Source organism: Triturus cristatus, chromosome 3_1, assembly GCF_964204655.1.
Source record: "Triturus cristatus chromosome 3_1, aTriCri1.1, whole genome shotgun sequence".
Lineage (NCBI taxonomy): Eukaryota > Metazoa > Chordata > Amphibia > Caudata > Salamandridae > Triturus > Triturus cristatus.
In genome coordinates this window covers 378,761,838-378,775,620 of record NC_140583.1, presented here as the reverse complement: position 1 = coordinate 378,775,620, position 13,783 = coordinate 378,761,838, and the positions used below count along the sequence as shown (strand labels likewise).

At 47.8% G+C, this 13,783-nt stretch overlaps 1 protein-coding gene across 1 annotated transcript in view; it reads left to right on the top strand.

The window, feature by feature from the left end:
* Window positions 1-13,783, top strand: part of UNC13C (unc-13 homolog C) — a 1,458,878-nt gene that overhangs the window by 496,383 nt on the left and 948,712 nt on the right. The gene's annotated exons all lie outside the window — the stretch shown is intronic.

The following is a 13,783-nucleotide window of genomic DNA, read 5'->3' as shown; positions in this document are numbered from 1 at the left end:
CAGCTACGTATGGTTCGTCTCATTTTTGGGTTCGTTCATCTGGACCCTCGGGTTCCATTTTAGATACAGCATCCATTTTGTTTCTTGCCCTCAGGTAGCCAGCGAACGGGCTTCTTGTCCGCTCTGTGACCCTGGGACTCTCAAGCTTACACGAAGGACACGTGTTTCTTTGAGGTGACTTTTACGATGAGGGAAACGACACGACTAAGGCAGATGGCCCCGCTCGAGGCTCATCTTGCCGCGCCGGTCTATTGTTTCAGCCATGCATACATTAGACATGAGGTCTTTGACCCCTCTATCAAGTTTCCTTTATTGCCCCCAACACTCTTTTCTAACCTGTTGTGCATCCTTGTCCTTTCCTTGCATCTGTTTTTCGTCCTTCCTCTTAATGTGTTTATGGTTAGGATGGAATGTGTTTATTGCGGAGGAAATATGTTTTTACAGTTGGGAACCGGCAAGACTGTCGTAATTATGTTCCGGCCTCCTGAGACATGAATGCGACCCTTTTGAAGTTTATTGTGGGAACTGAGTTGTAACCTTTGTTCGCCATACTGCGCTATGGCAAAAACCTGTATAAAAGGACCGACCCACTTCTACGAATTTGAAGCAGTCTCCGAGAACCTACACGTTGTGTACTTCTTGTGACCTCTGTATCCCTGCAGTAAATAAAAGCTGATCTCTGACGTCGCCGGAAGTGTTCCGTGTCTCTGTGTTTAGTACGCCAGAACAGGTAACCCACGAAGGTTTCAGGTGTTGTTCCCTGGCACCGCTGGGTCTTAAGAATAACCCAGTCCTTCAGTTGGCGCCCAATGTGGGGCGACATCAACGGTACCGGTCCAAAGCCCGACAATCGTGAGGAACTTCGTGTGAAATCTCCGAGGGAAGGTGCACCCCGCTTCATCGATCCAGTTGTCGAAATAAGTGGCCCGACGTCTTTTCCCGCGAAGATCCCCGCCTCCTGACGGCTGCGACGGACCGATGCCCTGACTGTCGACCTGTTTTGGCGCCTGGCGTAGTCCTTTGTACGGCGAGACGATCGACGGACGTTCCTGGTGACGCCATTGTTCTCTCAGTTAAGTATTTGTGGGTCGCTCCCAGTGTTGCTTTGTTGTTTGCATGGTTCCATAGCATTCGTGGTTCTTAGTAGTTGGGTTTTATTTGACGATTGCAATTGCCAAAACCGAGGGTCTTGCATTTTTGTGAGGACATCGTAATTCGATAACCCTTGAAGTTTGTAAACTCGGTTAGTGTGCACGATGCCTGGCCGTAGTACTTTGTTTGGGTTTCTCAAAATGTTGCAGCATGGATTCCCGGCTGGAGGATTCATGTCCGATACCTCCGGTTGGAACTCCGATTTACGAGCTCTATAGTCGTCATGGCGTGGGTCCTATCGTATATAATGAATATTGGGTTCGCTACACTAAAAAGGATGGCGTCCTTAGTTGGCCGTCTCATGGTAGTTTCGAGACTGCCGTTTTAGTTAATTTGGAAGCTAAATTGTTTAAAAAGAAAGCTAGGCCGGCCATGTTTGATTCCTTCCGGTTGTGGCGGAAAGAGGCCAAGCAGAAAGAAATCAAACAGAATAAGAAAAATAAAAGAGAAGGTGTTATTGCAGTGATGCGAAATGCCGAACAATATCAATTAGACAAAGATGAGAAAGAGCAGGAAGTTAGTGCTCGGCTACACCATATGGCAGTGGATAAGTGTTATCCGGTGCTACCTTCTCATATCGATAAGACAGGAGACGAAGCGATGGAGGATCCGCTCTTGTCTTATCTGATGAAATCGCCACCTCCCTATGCTCCCGATATTATGGGTCCCGTGCGTCCACCTCTTCCTCAACCCGTTGTTTTTGCGGCTGCTGGTCAGCCCGCCGTTCCTCTCGTACTCCCGAATCCCCTTGGGCCCCAGATCGTACATCCTCTTGTTCCGGCTTCTCTCCCTATTGCGCCTTTCCAAGTCCCTCCTCAGCCTGTTGTTCCCGTTGCTCCTGCTGCTGCGTCTACTTCTACTGTTTCCACCCCTGTTGTTGCTGCGCCCGCATCTTCTTCCTCTTCTCCTTCTGTTCGTAGTCGTCTTTTGACGGCTGTTGCTTCTCTTTATTCTCCGCTTTTTGGGCCGATACTTGGCTCGACTCTTTCAGATGTCGCTCAAAGGCGCAGTCAGCTTCCTGATGGTAGGGAACGTGAATCGTTGGTGAAAACGGCACGTAGATGGATTCGTAACCCTGTTAAATACACCTCACGTGTAGTGTTTGAAACGTTCTCCCAGTTTAATGAGCCTACGCAACGATTTGTGTTTGAAGAACTGTGTAACTCGTTGAAGGAGGAGTGGGACGATGATGTGACAGATAATGTACCGTCAGAGGTTTCTGAGCTGCAGCATCGGTTTGCCTCGGGTGTAATCGTAGGCGACAAAGTTCGAGAGGCTTTAGAGCGCTTGTTATCCTTTCGATGTACAGTGCAACCTCGTGCGTTGTTTAAGGACGAGACTGCAGAATGGATGGCACAACCTGGTCAATATCCTATGCGAGAAGTTCCTCCGGTATGGATGCCAGGGGATCCTGCTGCTAACCCTCCTGTTCCAGGCCGTTTCCAGAGAGTGTGGATACACCTCCCTTGGAAACGATCGGAAGTTTTACAAGTGAAGCAATCTTTGCCCGATCCCCGTAAGAATCCTGCAGGTTATTATAAGGAGCTGTCCCAATTGGTGGATGCTACTGTTATGAACCTAGCCGATATTGATATGTTGTTTGGCAATGTGGTGCCTCAGCCGATTTGGGCAAAAATTCGTCACGAGAATCACGCAGCCGAGTTAGGCGGTGACTGGGCTGCCCTTACGGCGGCAGATGCCCAGCAAATCGGTGGGGCTAAACCTGAACAGCTTATTGTGGCTTTGCCTCAGAGGATAATTACCCTCATGAAAACGCTTATGCCAGCGATGCGCGTCAATTGGGACAAATTATCAGCATGCAAGCAAAAGAGGGATGAAAGCGTTTCTGATTTCTTTACGAGATTCGAGGAAGCGTTTGTTGATCATAGTGGTCAGGACATGGGATCTGAGGGTGGTCAGCGGCTGTTTGTTGATAAGTTTGTATCGAACTTGCTGCCCGACCTTAGCAACAAGTTGAAGAATTCTGAGAGTTCGTGGGCTGTTTCTACCACTGCCCAAATATTGGCTACGGCCCAATATTACGAAAACAGAGAAAAAGAGGAAAGTGAGCGTGCAGATAAGAAAACGAAGGATCTTAAAACTAAGGTCTTATTGCAGCAAGCCTATCCTCCGCGTTCGCATTTCAGTGATACACAACAGCAAAATAGATCACAATCACAGTTCTCCAGATCGCAGACGCGAAATGCTTCCCCCGCACCTCGTTTTGAGCTGGGATATAATCAATGCGCATATTGTCGTGGGGAGGGCCATTTGAAGTTTGGTTGTCCGGTTCTCCGTGATAGGAACAATGGTGCGTCGGCTCGAGGAGGACGTAGTGGCCCTCAACAGGCTTCCCGTGGTAGAGGTCGCGGAGTTACCCAGAATCAGGCCGAACGCTTTGCAACGTCTTCGGACTCGCAAAATTGTTTCGAACCATCGTCCGGTCGGTCTGCACAGTATCATGTGGATGACTGTTATGTTGAGTGTGATGTTGATACGGTTGGTATCTACTAGGACAGCCATAGACAAAGGAAGGGAGAAGTATCAGTTCCGGTTGATCAGAGAGGGCCTTATGTTGCAGTAGCCACTTTGGGCGTCGTTGAGCCTTTTCTGTTGGACACTGGTGCAGCAAAAAGTTCCATCATGCATTCGAAACTCCCTGGCGCGCCTTTGTCTGGCTTAACGAATGTTTCCGTTGGATTTTCTGGCGCCCCCGTTAGCAATCCAGTTTCTAGCCCTTTGCCCCTTACAATTGGGTCTCATGAGCTAGAAGCTCCTTTGATTTTAACTACTGGTTGTGGTGAGAATCTTTTGGGTCTGGCCTTGTTGAAAAGGTTACATGCGACTTTGTACTGTTCTCCTACGGGTGTGGAGCTTACGTTGGGTAAGAGCGTGATTTCCCCTATGTATTTATCGATCGACAAGCTCCCACCAGAATTGAGATCTCTTCCGGACTCCTTGTGGGCGACAGGTCCCAATGACGTGGGCCTGTTGGATATACCACCTTATGTTGTCCAACTGAAAGTTGGTGCGCGTTTGCCACGCATACCCCAGTATCGTATTTCCCTTGATGGTGAAAGGGCTCTATTAGCGATCATTTACGACTTGATCGGTAAAGATGTTATTGAGGAGACACGGGGTAATGTGTGCAATAGTCCCGTGTTGCCTATTCTGAAACGAACGGATCCCTCCAAGCCTCCTGTGTACCGTCTAGTTATCGACTTACGGGAGGTGAATAAAGTCGTTGTTCCGCAGTTTCCTGTGGTGCCAGACATTACAGCTTTACTGACTCTGATTCCAGCCACTGCGTCATGGTTCTCGGTCATCGATTTGAAGAATGCGTTCTTTAGCATTCCGATTGCTGAGGAAAGCAGAGATTTGTTCGGTTTCTCATTAGGTGGTCGCAGCTTCAGATTCAAACGCGCACCACAGGGCTACTGTGAGAGTCCATCAATCTACAGCCAAGCTCTTAAGAGCCAACTTGATGCGTTTGTGTTACCGGCTGGTGCAGCCTTGATTCAGTACGTTGACGATCTGTTGATCGCTGCTGACACCGAACAGTTTTGTAGGACTGCTACAGTGTCACTGTTACAGCATCTTTGTGACTTACATCATAAAGTGTCACCTTCCAAACTGCAATATTGTTGTCAAGAAGTAACCTATCTAGGTCACTTATTGTCAAAGGCGGGAAGAAGGTTGACCCCTGAAAGAATTGCAGCAATTGCTCGAATGTCTGTGCCAACAACTCAGAGAGATGTGCGTGCCTTTCTAGGTATCACGTCATACTGCAGACAGTGGATCCCGAACTTTTCACTGTTAGCGAAGCCATTGGTAGCTCTCACGTGCAAGGACGTTTCGACTCCTTTGCCTTGGACGGAGGAATGTCAGAAAAGTTTTTCCGAATTACGTGATTCATTGTGTTCGGCTCCTGTGTTAGGTACTCCTGATTACAGTAAGCCTTTCACATTATACGTCCATGAGAGGGACGGTTGTGCGTTGAGTGTTTTAACGCAACAATTTGGTGACAAACAGCGTCCGTGTGCATATTTTTCCTCGACCTTAGACCCGGTAGCTAGAGCGTTGCCGAGTTGCTTGAGGGCGACAGCGGCAGCGGCGGCGTCTATTCGACAGTCCGCAGGCCTGGTCATGGATAATATGCTCATAGTAATGGTTCCGCATGCAGTTGATACGCTCTTGAATCGGACAAAGACTCAACATTTGACGAGTGCAAGGTTGTCTGGGTACGAGCTGACCCTTTTGGCAAGCCATATACAGATTAAACGTTGTAATGTACTGAATCCGGCGACATTGTTGCCGATTAATATGGAATCAGATGATGTACTGCCACATGATTGTTATTTATGGACTGAGGAAGAAACAAAAGGTCGTGTGGACCTGAAAAACACTCCCTTGGCAGATCCCGATGGTACTTTGTATGTGGATGGTTCTTGCTTCAAATTGCCGAATGGCGATGTGACGACTGCGTATGCTGTAGTGACGTTGAGCACGGTTGTGGAAACTGCGAGATTGAATCAGAACTCCGCACAAGCGGCAGAGTTAATTGCATTGACAAGAGCGTGTGTTTTGTCGAAGGGAAAGCGAGTGAATGTGTTTACTGACAGTCAGTACGCGTTTGGTGTTGCGCATAATTTTGGAAGATTGTGGAGAGAAAGAGGATTTATGACATCGCATGGTACGAAGATCCAACACGGGCAGCTTGTGAATGATCTTTTGGATGCACTTACATTGCCTAAACAAGTGGCGATCGTTAAATGTAGTGCACATCGGAAAGTGACGGATGATGTTGGTCGTGGTAATGCGTTTGCGGATGAGACTGCTAAAGAAACGGCTAAGAATCTTGCGACTCGAATGTATGCCATGAGTTCAGTGAGGTGGCCGACGGAGACTGGTATGTGTGAGAATACTGTTGAGAGTGTGAAAGCAATTCAGAACGAAGCTACTGAAGCTGAAAAGACCAAGTGGGAAGAAAGTACAGGAAAATTGGATATGCATGGATGTTGGGTTGACCTGACAGAATGTCAGAGGTGGATGTTACCAGATGCGTATGTATTAGCTGTTGTGACGATGGCTCATGGGTTGTCACATATTAGTGCGAAAGGAATATGTAAGTTCTTGTCCCCTGTATGGAGGAATGAGGGTATTGCTAAGTGTGCCGAAAGAGTGGTTAAGAATTGTATGGTGTGTTTGATGCACAATCCCGGAAAAGGTACCCCCACTCCGCCTGGTCATTTCGCTCCTCCTGCTTGTCCCTTTGATGTTATCCAGTTGGATTTTATCCATATGGAGAGATGCAATAACCTGAAGTATGTTTTGGTTGTGGTTTGCGCGTTCTCCAGATGGATTGAGGCCTATCCTCTTAAGGATAATACTGCCCTGTCCACAGCAAAAATCCTGCTGAAGGAGTACTTTCCTAGGTACGGAATGCCACGGATTGTGTGGTCGGATAATGGAAGTGAGTTTGTGGGAAGTGTGATGCAGAGTGTGTGTAAGGGCCTTGGAATTCGGCAGAAATTCCACAGTGCTAATCATCCTCAGGCAGCGGGTTTGGTTGAAGGGTACAATGGTACCCTGAAGCTTAAACTCGCTAAGATTCAAGCTACGACTGGTCTGTCATGGCCTGATGCCTTGCCTCTGGCTCTCCTATCGACCAGAGCAACCGTACACTCTCGAGTAGGGCTTAGCCCATATGAGATTGTGTTTGGTCGCCCTGCGAATATTTGGGGAGTCCCGAGGCCTAGGGCTTTTGATAGTCTTGAGTATCCAATGTTGATTGATTATCTGCATGATTTGACCACTAAACTACGGTTAATCCATCAACAGGTCTTTGAAGCTCTACCGGCGCAGACAGAGGGTTCTGGACACCAGCTCCGGCCAGGGGACTGGGTGGTTACCCGAAACTTTGGTCGGAAACGTAACTTGGAGCCAAGATTCGTTGGACCCTTTCAAGTTTTGTTGACGACGAGGACAGCGGTTCGACTGGAGGGCCGGAAAAACTGGGTCCATGCCAGCCACACAAAGAAGGTACCGATCCCTTTACCAACTGACGGTTGGGTGAGGACTGGGATTTCGGCCACAGAAACTGAGACTCCTTTGCACTTTGTGCCGTTTAGTGACGCTCAACTTGTGGATGAGGATTCATCACTGTCAAACCCATATGTGGAGTCATCAGTAGCAGAAAACCCAAGGTCTGACTCGTTGTCCACTTCATCGAATCCTGTTGCGCCAGCTGAACAATTGTTTGTAGAGCAAACCCGACCTGGAAGAAATCGATACTTTCTTCGTTCAAGGACTAATAAAAATTAATAGTATGATGGTTTTTGACGTTACGAATATTATGGACAATTACATCCTTTCTTTTTGAGTTTTTATGTGCCTTTCCACTGCTAAGAGATTTGTAATAAATTTGGAAGTTTCGAGGAAACCTCTCCATCCGGGTTACCGTAGGGCCGTGCGGGTACTTCTTTCTGTTTAGCAGGTTTCTGACGCTAGGTCGGTTACTTTTGTCGATCTCTGGGAACTCCTGGGGATTGATAAGCGCTGTTCAGAACGAAGTGCGTCAAGTACGTCACGGACGGTTTGTAGAGGATGGCATTCTCTAAGCTGTTGGAAGAAGAAAGGGTGTCGGCACAGAGATTAGAGTTATGGAGGGTTGTACGAACAAAATGTTTTTTGTTTCAGGTGTTTCTACTGTTTCTGACTTTATCTATGCTATTGGTGGGTGGAGTGTATTTTGGAGTATCGTTGTTCTTGCCTTCTGTTTCGCCTACCTTTTCTCCTGACCTAAGTTCCCTCACCACTGTCTCCCCACATTCCTTTCATCCTTTGTCTCAGCATGAGCAGGTTAGACGTGCGGAATTCATGAATAATTCCTTTGTTCAACTTCTACATCAGCATCAGTTGGTGGTGAATACTACCAATTGTTGGGTATGTGGTTTAATGCCACACACTATGGATAGGGGTATTCCGTATTTGGTCCTTCCTTACAGCTCCCAGGGTTCAGCTCGAGCATTCCAAACTATGTTCCGTAGTGCACTAGATTCCTACCCCAGTCGAGAGCCACGGTCTGTCAATTTTGGTCCTGGGCCGTACCACAAGCCTTTGGCGATAGCCATAGCAGATCTGGATAGAGATGTTTTTGATGCATTACTCATTCCAGATGAAGAAGTGCAGGCCTATAAGGATCTGAGTGAGACTGAGTATAGTACGTCAGTGGGTGATAGACAGCTTAAGAGCTCGTCCCCGATATGGATTGTACCGCACCTTGGTAATTTCTGCTTGAAAGGTTTGGGTCGAAATCCGAGAGCACAACTTGGGAACAGTGCTTGCACTGATACGTATGTTCTACCCATGCTCTCCTCCCCTGTTTTTCTGACTGCTAAGGGCACCTATTTTGTATGTTATGAACGCGCATATACATGGTTACCCCGCGACTTTTCGGGTACCTGTTATATTGCGAATCTTTTACCTCCGACTTTCACAGTTGCTTCAGATTACCACAGAACTAGAGTCGTGAGAGGCGTTATTAGCAAAGAGGACACTGCTGGTCAAGAAGCAGGAGACTTCTTTAAAGGTTTCTTGCCGTTTTGGGGACCTATGGTTAATAGTAGGAACCTAAGACAGTTGACCCGTGTAGTTGAGTCGACTGCTAATATTACTGCAAATGCCCTTGGTAATCTAACAGCTGAACTACAGGCGGATAGACTCATGACGTTGCAGAACCGTATGGTTCTAGACGTTGTTCTTGCAGATAGAGGGGGTGTGTGTAAAATTATCCATTCGAGTTGTTGCATTTTTATTCCTGACAATGCTCCAACTGTATACCAAGCCATCTCGAAGTTGCACAAGATTTCCGAGTCCATACACGTGGACGAAGGTAATTGGACGCTCCTAGGATGGTTGTGGGGCCTAATGTCAACCTGGGGTTGGAAGATTCTCATGATCGTAGGGGCTGTTGTAACGTTTCTGTTCACGTGTTGTCTTTGTGTACAGTGTGGTCCTGCCTTATGTGGCCTATGTGCTGCGACGTGTATAAGGCGGCCATCTGTTACCAAGGAGACATTGATGAATAGGATGATGTTCCAGCAGCAGCTGAACGATCTGATGAATATTGACATAGATTCAGATCTTGACTAGTGCTTGCCTACATGAGGGCAAAAGGAGGGTCTGAGGTTCCGTATGACACGGGACCGCAGTTTTGAGTGGTAACGAATATGGATGAGTTTGGTATCTACGAACCGCAAATGACGAGTATAATGGGTGTACGCAGTTTCGCTATGCAGCTACGTATGGTTCGTCTCATTTTTGGGTTCGTTCATCTGGACCCTCGGGTTCCATTTTAGATACAGCATCCATTTTGTTTCTTGCCCTCAGGTAGCCAGCGAACGGGCTTCTTGTCCGCTCCGTGACCCTGGGACTCTCAAGCTTACACGAAGGACACGCGTTTCTTTGAGGTGACTTTTACGATGAGGGAAACGACACGACTAAGGCAGATGGCCCCGCTCGAGGCTCATCTTGCCGCGCCGGTCTATTGTTTCAGCCATGCATACATTAGACATGAGGTCTTTGACCCCTCTATCAAGTTTCCTTTATTGCCCCCAACACTCTTTTCTAACCTGTTGTGCATCCTTGTCCTTTCCTTGCATCTGTTTTTCGTCCTTCCTCTTAATGTGTTTATGGTTAGGATGGAATGTGTTTATTGCGGAGGAAATATGTTTTTACAGTTGGGAACCGGCAAGACTGTCGTAATTATGTTCCGGCCTCCTGAGACATGAATGCGACCCTTTTGAAGTTTATTGTGGGAACTGAGTTGTAACCTTTGTTCGCCATACTGCGCTATGGCAAAAACCTGTATAAAAGGACCGACCCACTTCTACGAATTTGAAGCAGTCTCCGAGAACCTACACGTTGTGTACTTCTTGTGACCTCTGTATCCCTGCAGTAAATAAACGCTGATCTCTGACGTCGCCGGAAGTGTTCCGTGTCTCTGTGTTTAGTACGCCAGAACAGGTAACCCACGAAGGTTTCAGGTGTTGTTCCCTGGCACCGCTGGGTCTTAAGAATAACCCAGTCCTTCAGAATCCCTCTGGTGCACGCACCAGAGGGATTCCCTAGGGAATGCCTCATGACGAGCTGGACTCGTCATGGGCACAGCGCGACTGTGCTCCATGACGAGTCCAGCTCGTCATGGGCATACAAGGGGTTAAGGCAGCAAACTAATACCCTTCTGTTCTTCGTGCTTTTGCCTGGAATAGGCTTTGCTTCCTCCTGGGTGGATGTGTCAATTTATGTCTTCTCTGTATACTAATTGTATTGTTATCAATATTTAATGTGGTTCTGGATAGGTCTTATTTATGTTTTTACTAATGAGAAATGCAATGCACTACATTAAAATAAGGTAAATGCCTTGAAAATCATGAAGTTGGAGGGGAAGTTTTTTTTTTTTTTAACAACCTTTTAGACTCAGCCAGCATTGGGCGGGGTCGGGAATATGGGAAAAGCCAGTGATGGTGAGATTGGGACTTTTTGCACAGTGAAAATAACATATAATTCAGTAGTGCTCCCACACCATCAAACTCACAGTTCCTTCAGTCTATTTAGAGTCAGAGAAACCACTGGGTCTCGAAAGGCTTAGCCTCTGCTGGCTCCACTGTCAAAACCCTCTGACCTGATGACCCTTCCACCATGGGGCTGACAGTTCATATTGAGAGGCATCCCACCCTATTTAGGATGCAGTCACTATCATTAGAGTTTCCTGCCAGGCCTCAATATACAAAGTATAGTGGTCACCCAATTGTCTCACATGCAGAAAGAATACTACCTGTATCTTAGGTTCTTTGTTTTATTACAACAAAAACTCACACTTTGGAAGTTTATTCCTAAAAAATGAAAAATGTTGCGCAGTGGGTACATTATACGTGGTGACTATTAAGCAGACGTTTACTACCTTTAATAGAGCTGCTACGGCGGTAGCTTCATTGAAGGCAGAGAGATACTTGCTTGCTTGGCCGGGATCTGTAGTACGTATGGTAGGTGAACTTATTCTGGGAAGGATGTGTGTTGAACCTGGTCCTCTGCAAAGTCACCACCTAATGTTTAGCTTTTGCTCTTCCTGTTTTTCTGAATTGGTTTTTGTTGGCTCTAGGACTATGTGCACTTTACCACTGCCAACCAGAGCTAAAGTGCTTGTGCTGTCTCCTTTAATGGGAAAATTGGCTCACACCCAAATTGGCCCATTTAGAGTACTTAAACAACCTTAGTCAAGCGGTATTACATGTAACCAGGCCCTGTACATTAAATGCTACTAGTGTGCCTGCAGCAGTTATCGTGCCACCCACTTAAATATCCGTTTAAAAAAATGTCTCAGGCCTGCTATTTGCAGCCTGTGTGCAGTTTTGTTGGACCTGGCCCTTTTTGCAGAGTCATCCCTAAACGTTTTGCCTTCCTCCTGTATTTTTTCTGACCTGTTTTATGACTCTGGGCGCCTTACCACTGCTGACCAGTGCTAAGGTGCATATGCTCTCCCTATGGTAAAATGTTTACATTGATTGGTGTCCATATTTGGCTTATTTTGTTTACTATCAGATCCTAGTAAAGTGCACCAGGAGTGCCAGGGCTTGTAAATGCAAATGCTGCTGGTGGGATTGCAGCACTGGTTGTGCCACCCACAGAAGCGGCCTAGTAAAATGTGTCTAAGGTCTGCCACTGCAGAACCTGCGAGCAGTCTGGTACTGTCACGCTGATTGCGCAAGTGCACCTACTTGCCAGTCCCCAAACCTTCACTTAACTACATATTAGTCACCCCTCTAGTAGGCCCAAGGGCAGGGTGCATTGTAGGTATAAGGTAGGACATGCCCTGATGTGTGTGGCATGTCCTAATAGTGAATTACAGCCATTTTCGTTTTTCACTATTGAAGGCTACCTGCTCTTCATAGGCCAGAATGGGCTGCTGGAATTACTACATGCTGTAATCCCAGTGGACTCATAGAGCATGGTAGAAAGTTATATTTAGTATGCCTGAACTCAGAATAATAAAATACTTCTTTTAGTAAAGTTTATTTTAATATCCTGTGTTTGTAAATACTACTTTTAGAAAGTTAGTATTTACTGACCTGGCCATTTCAGTCCGCCTCTGCTGTGTGTGTGTGTTCTGCCTAGTAACAGTAAAGGAGCAGGGCTGGTGAATTCCAGCAGACAGGCTGACTGCCAGGTGGTGGGTTAAGAGATTACACCAGGATGGGTGGGAGGAGTACACCTTTGACTCTGAATAGACCTGTGCCCTGCCACCACAATGCCGGCTCCGCCCCCTGTGGAGCGGCTGATGTCTCTGCCCTGCCGCTGAAAGGAAAGAGCAGAGTCACCACAACAAAGTGCTCCAGAACTGGACTGAGCCAGGCCCAGGCCCCCTGGCGACAAAGAACAAAAGAATTGTGCTATAAAAGAAGGAGCTCTGCTCCTAAGAAATCAGATCCTGTTTGCGCCAAGAAGAAACTCTGCCTGAAGGAGAAGGACCTGGAGAAGCTGAAGGAGGAATACTGTCTCTCTGCCTGAGAGACTGGCCTGCAGTGGGTGCCTGTCTGCTGGAAGGAGAGGAAAAGACTAAAGGAAAAGACTTTGCATCAACTTGTGCTTTCAAACAATCTCCAAGGGCTTGCTTGTGAACGTGCCCCCTGAACTGTGCCCCAAGAACAGTGGGCGCTACCTTTCCCACAGAAGAGGAGAACTGCTGGAAGCGATTCTGGAAAGCTGACCCCTGAGGACCTTGTGCCCCTCATCTAAACACCGCGACATCTGGCACCTCAAGCACCTGCCCCCCGAGCCATAGTTCGCACCGCAAAGGAGAGACTGGGTAGGCTCCAAGCGCCGAGCCTCTGCGACCCCCCTGGCCGTGGAAGCTCCTGTGAGGACCTGCGACGCTTTTTGTGCCCTCGCCGTGAAGCTGACAGCGCGACGCGCTGAAGAGATTGCCCCCGAGCTGCCCTCCTGCTTCTGCCCATGATCGTGTGGCCGAGACCGTCCTGAGCACCCCCCACGAAGCACCGCCGCCCACTGCCGAAGAGGGACGACACCGCGACGTGGGATGCTTCTGCAAGGACCCCTGAAGCTGCTACGATCATCCGACCCAAGAACTGAGGTACTGTGTGTGAACGCGCTGAAGTATGACCCGTCCGCTGCTTTGTTCGGGCCGTACTAGCACTGTAGACCCGATACGCGACGAACGCGTGTGTTGTGAACTGGTGTACGGTTCAACATCAGCTGTTCGCATCGTCCCAACGGAGGTACGGCTCGTCCTGCTTTAAACACATTGACGGTGCTCACGCGGGAAGCGTGAGCTTTGGCAAGAGGCGTACCGAACGTGTACGACGCATACCAACGAAGGTACGGTCCGTACGGTTCACGTCCCGAGTACCCGTGCTCACGCGAGAAGCGTGAGAAACGGCAAGTGACGTCTAAAACCTCGTACGAAGCGTACGCAAGGCGCTACGAAGCGCACAGACACCTTAAAGAAGCTATTTTAAGTAGAATTCTGCCATTTTAAGAACTGTGGGCTGCCTGAAAGCATTTGAAAGTAACTGGAACATTATTTATACAAGAGAACTGTATTTTGACAACC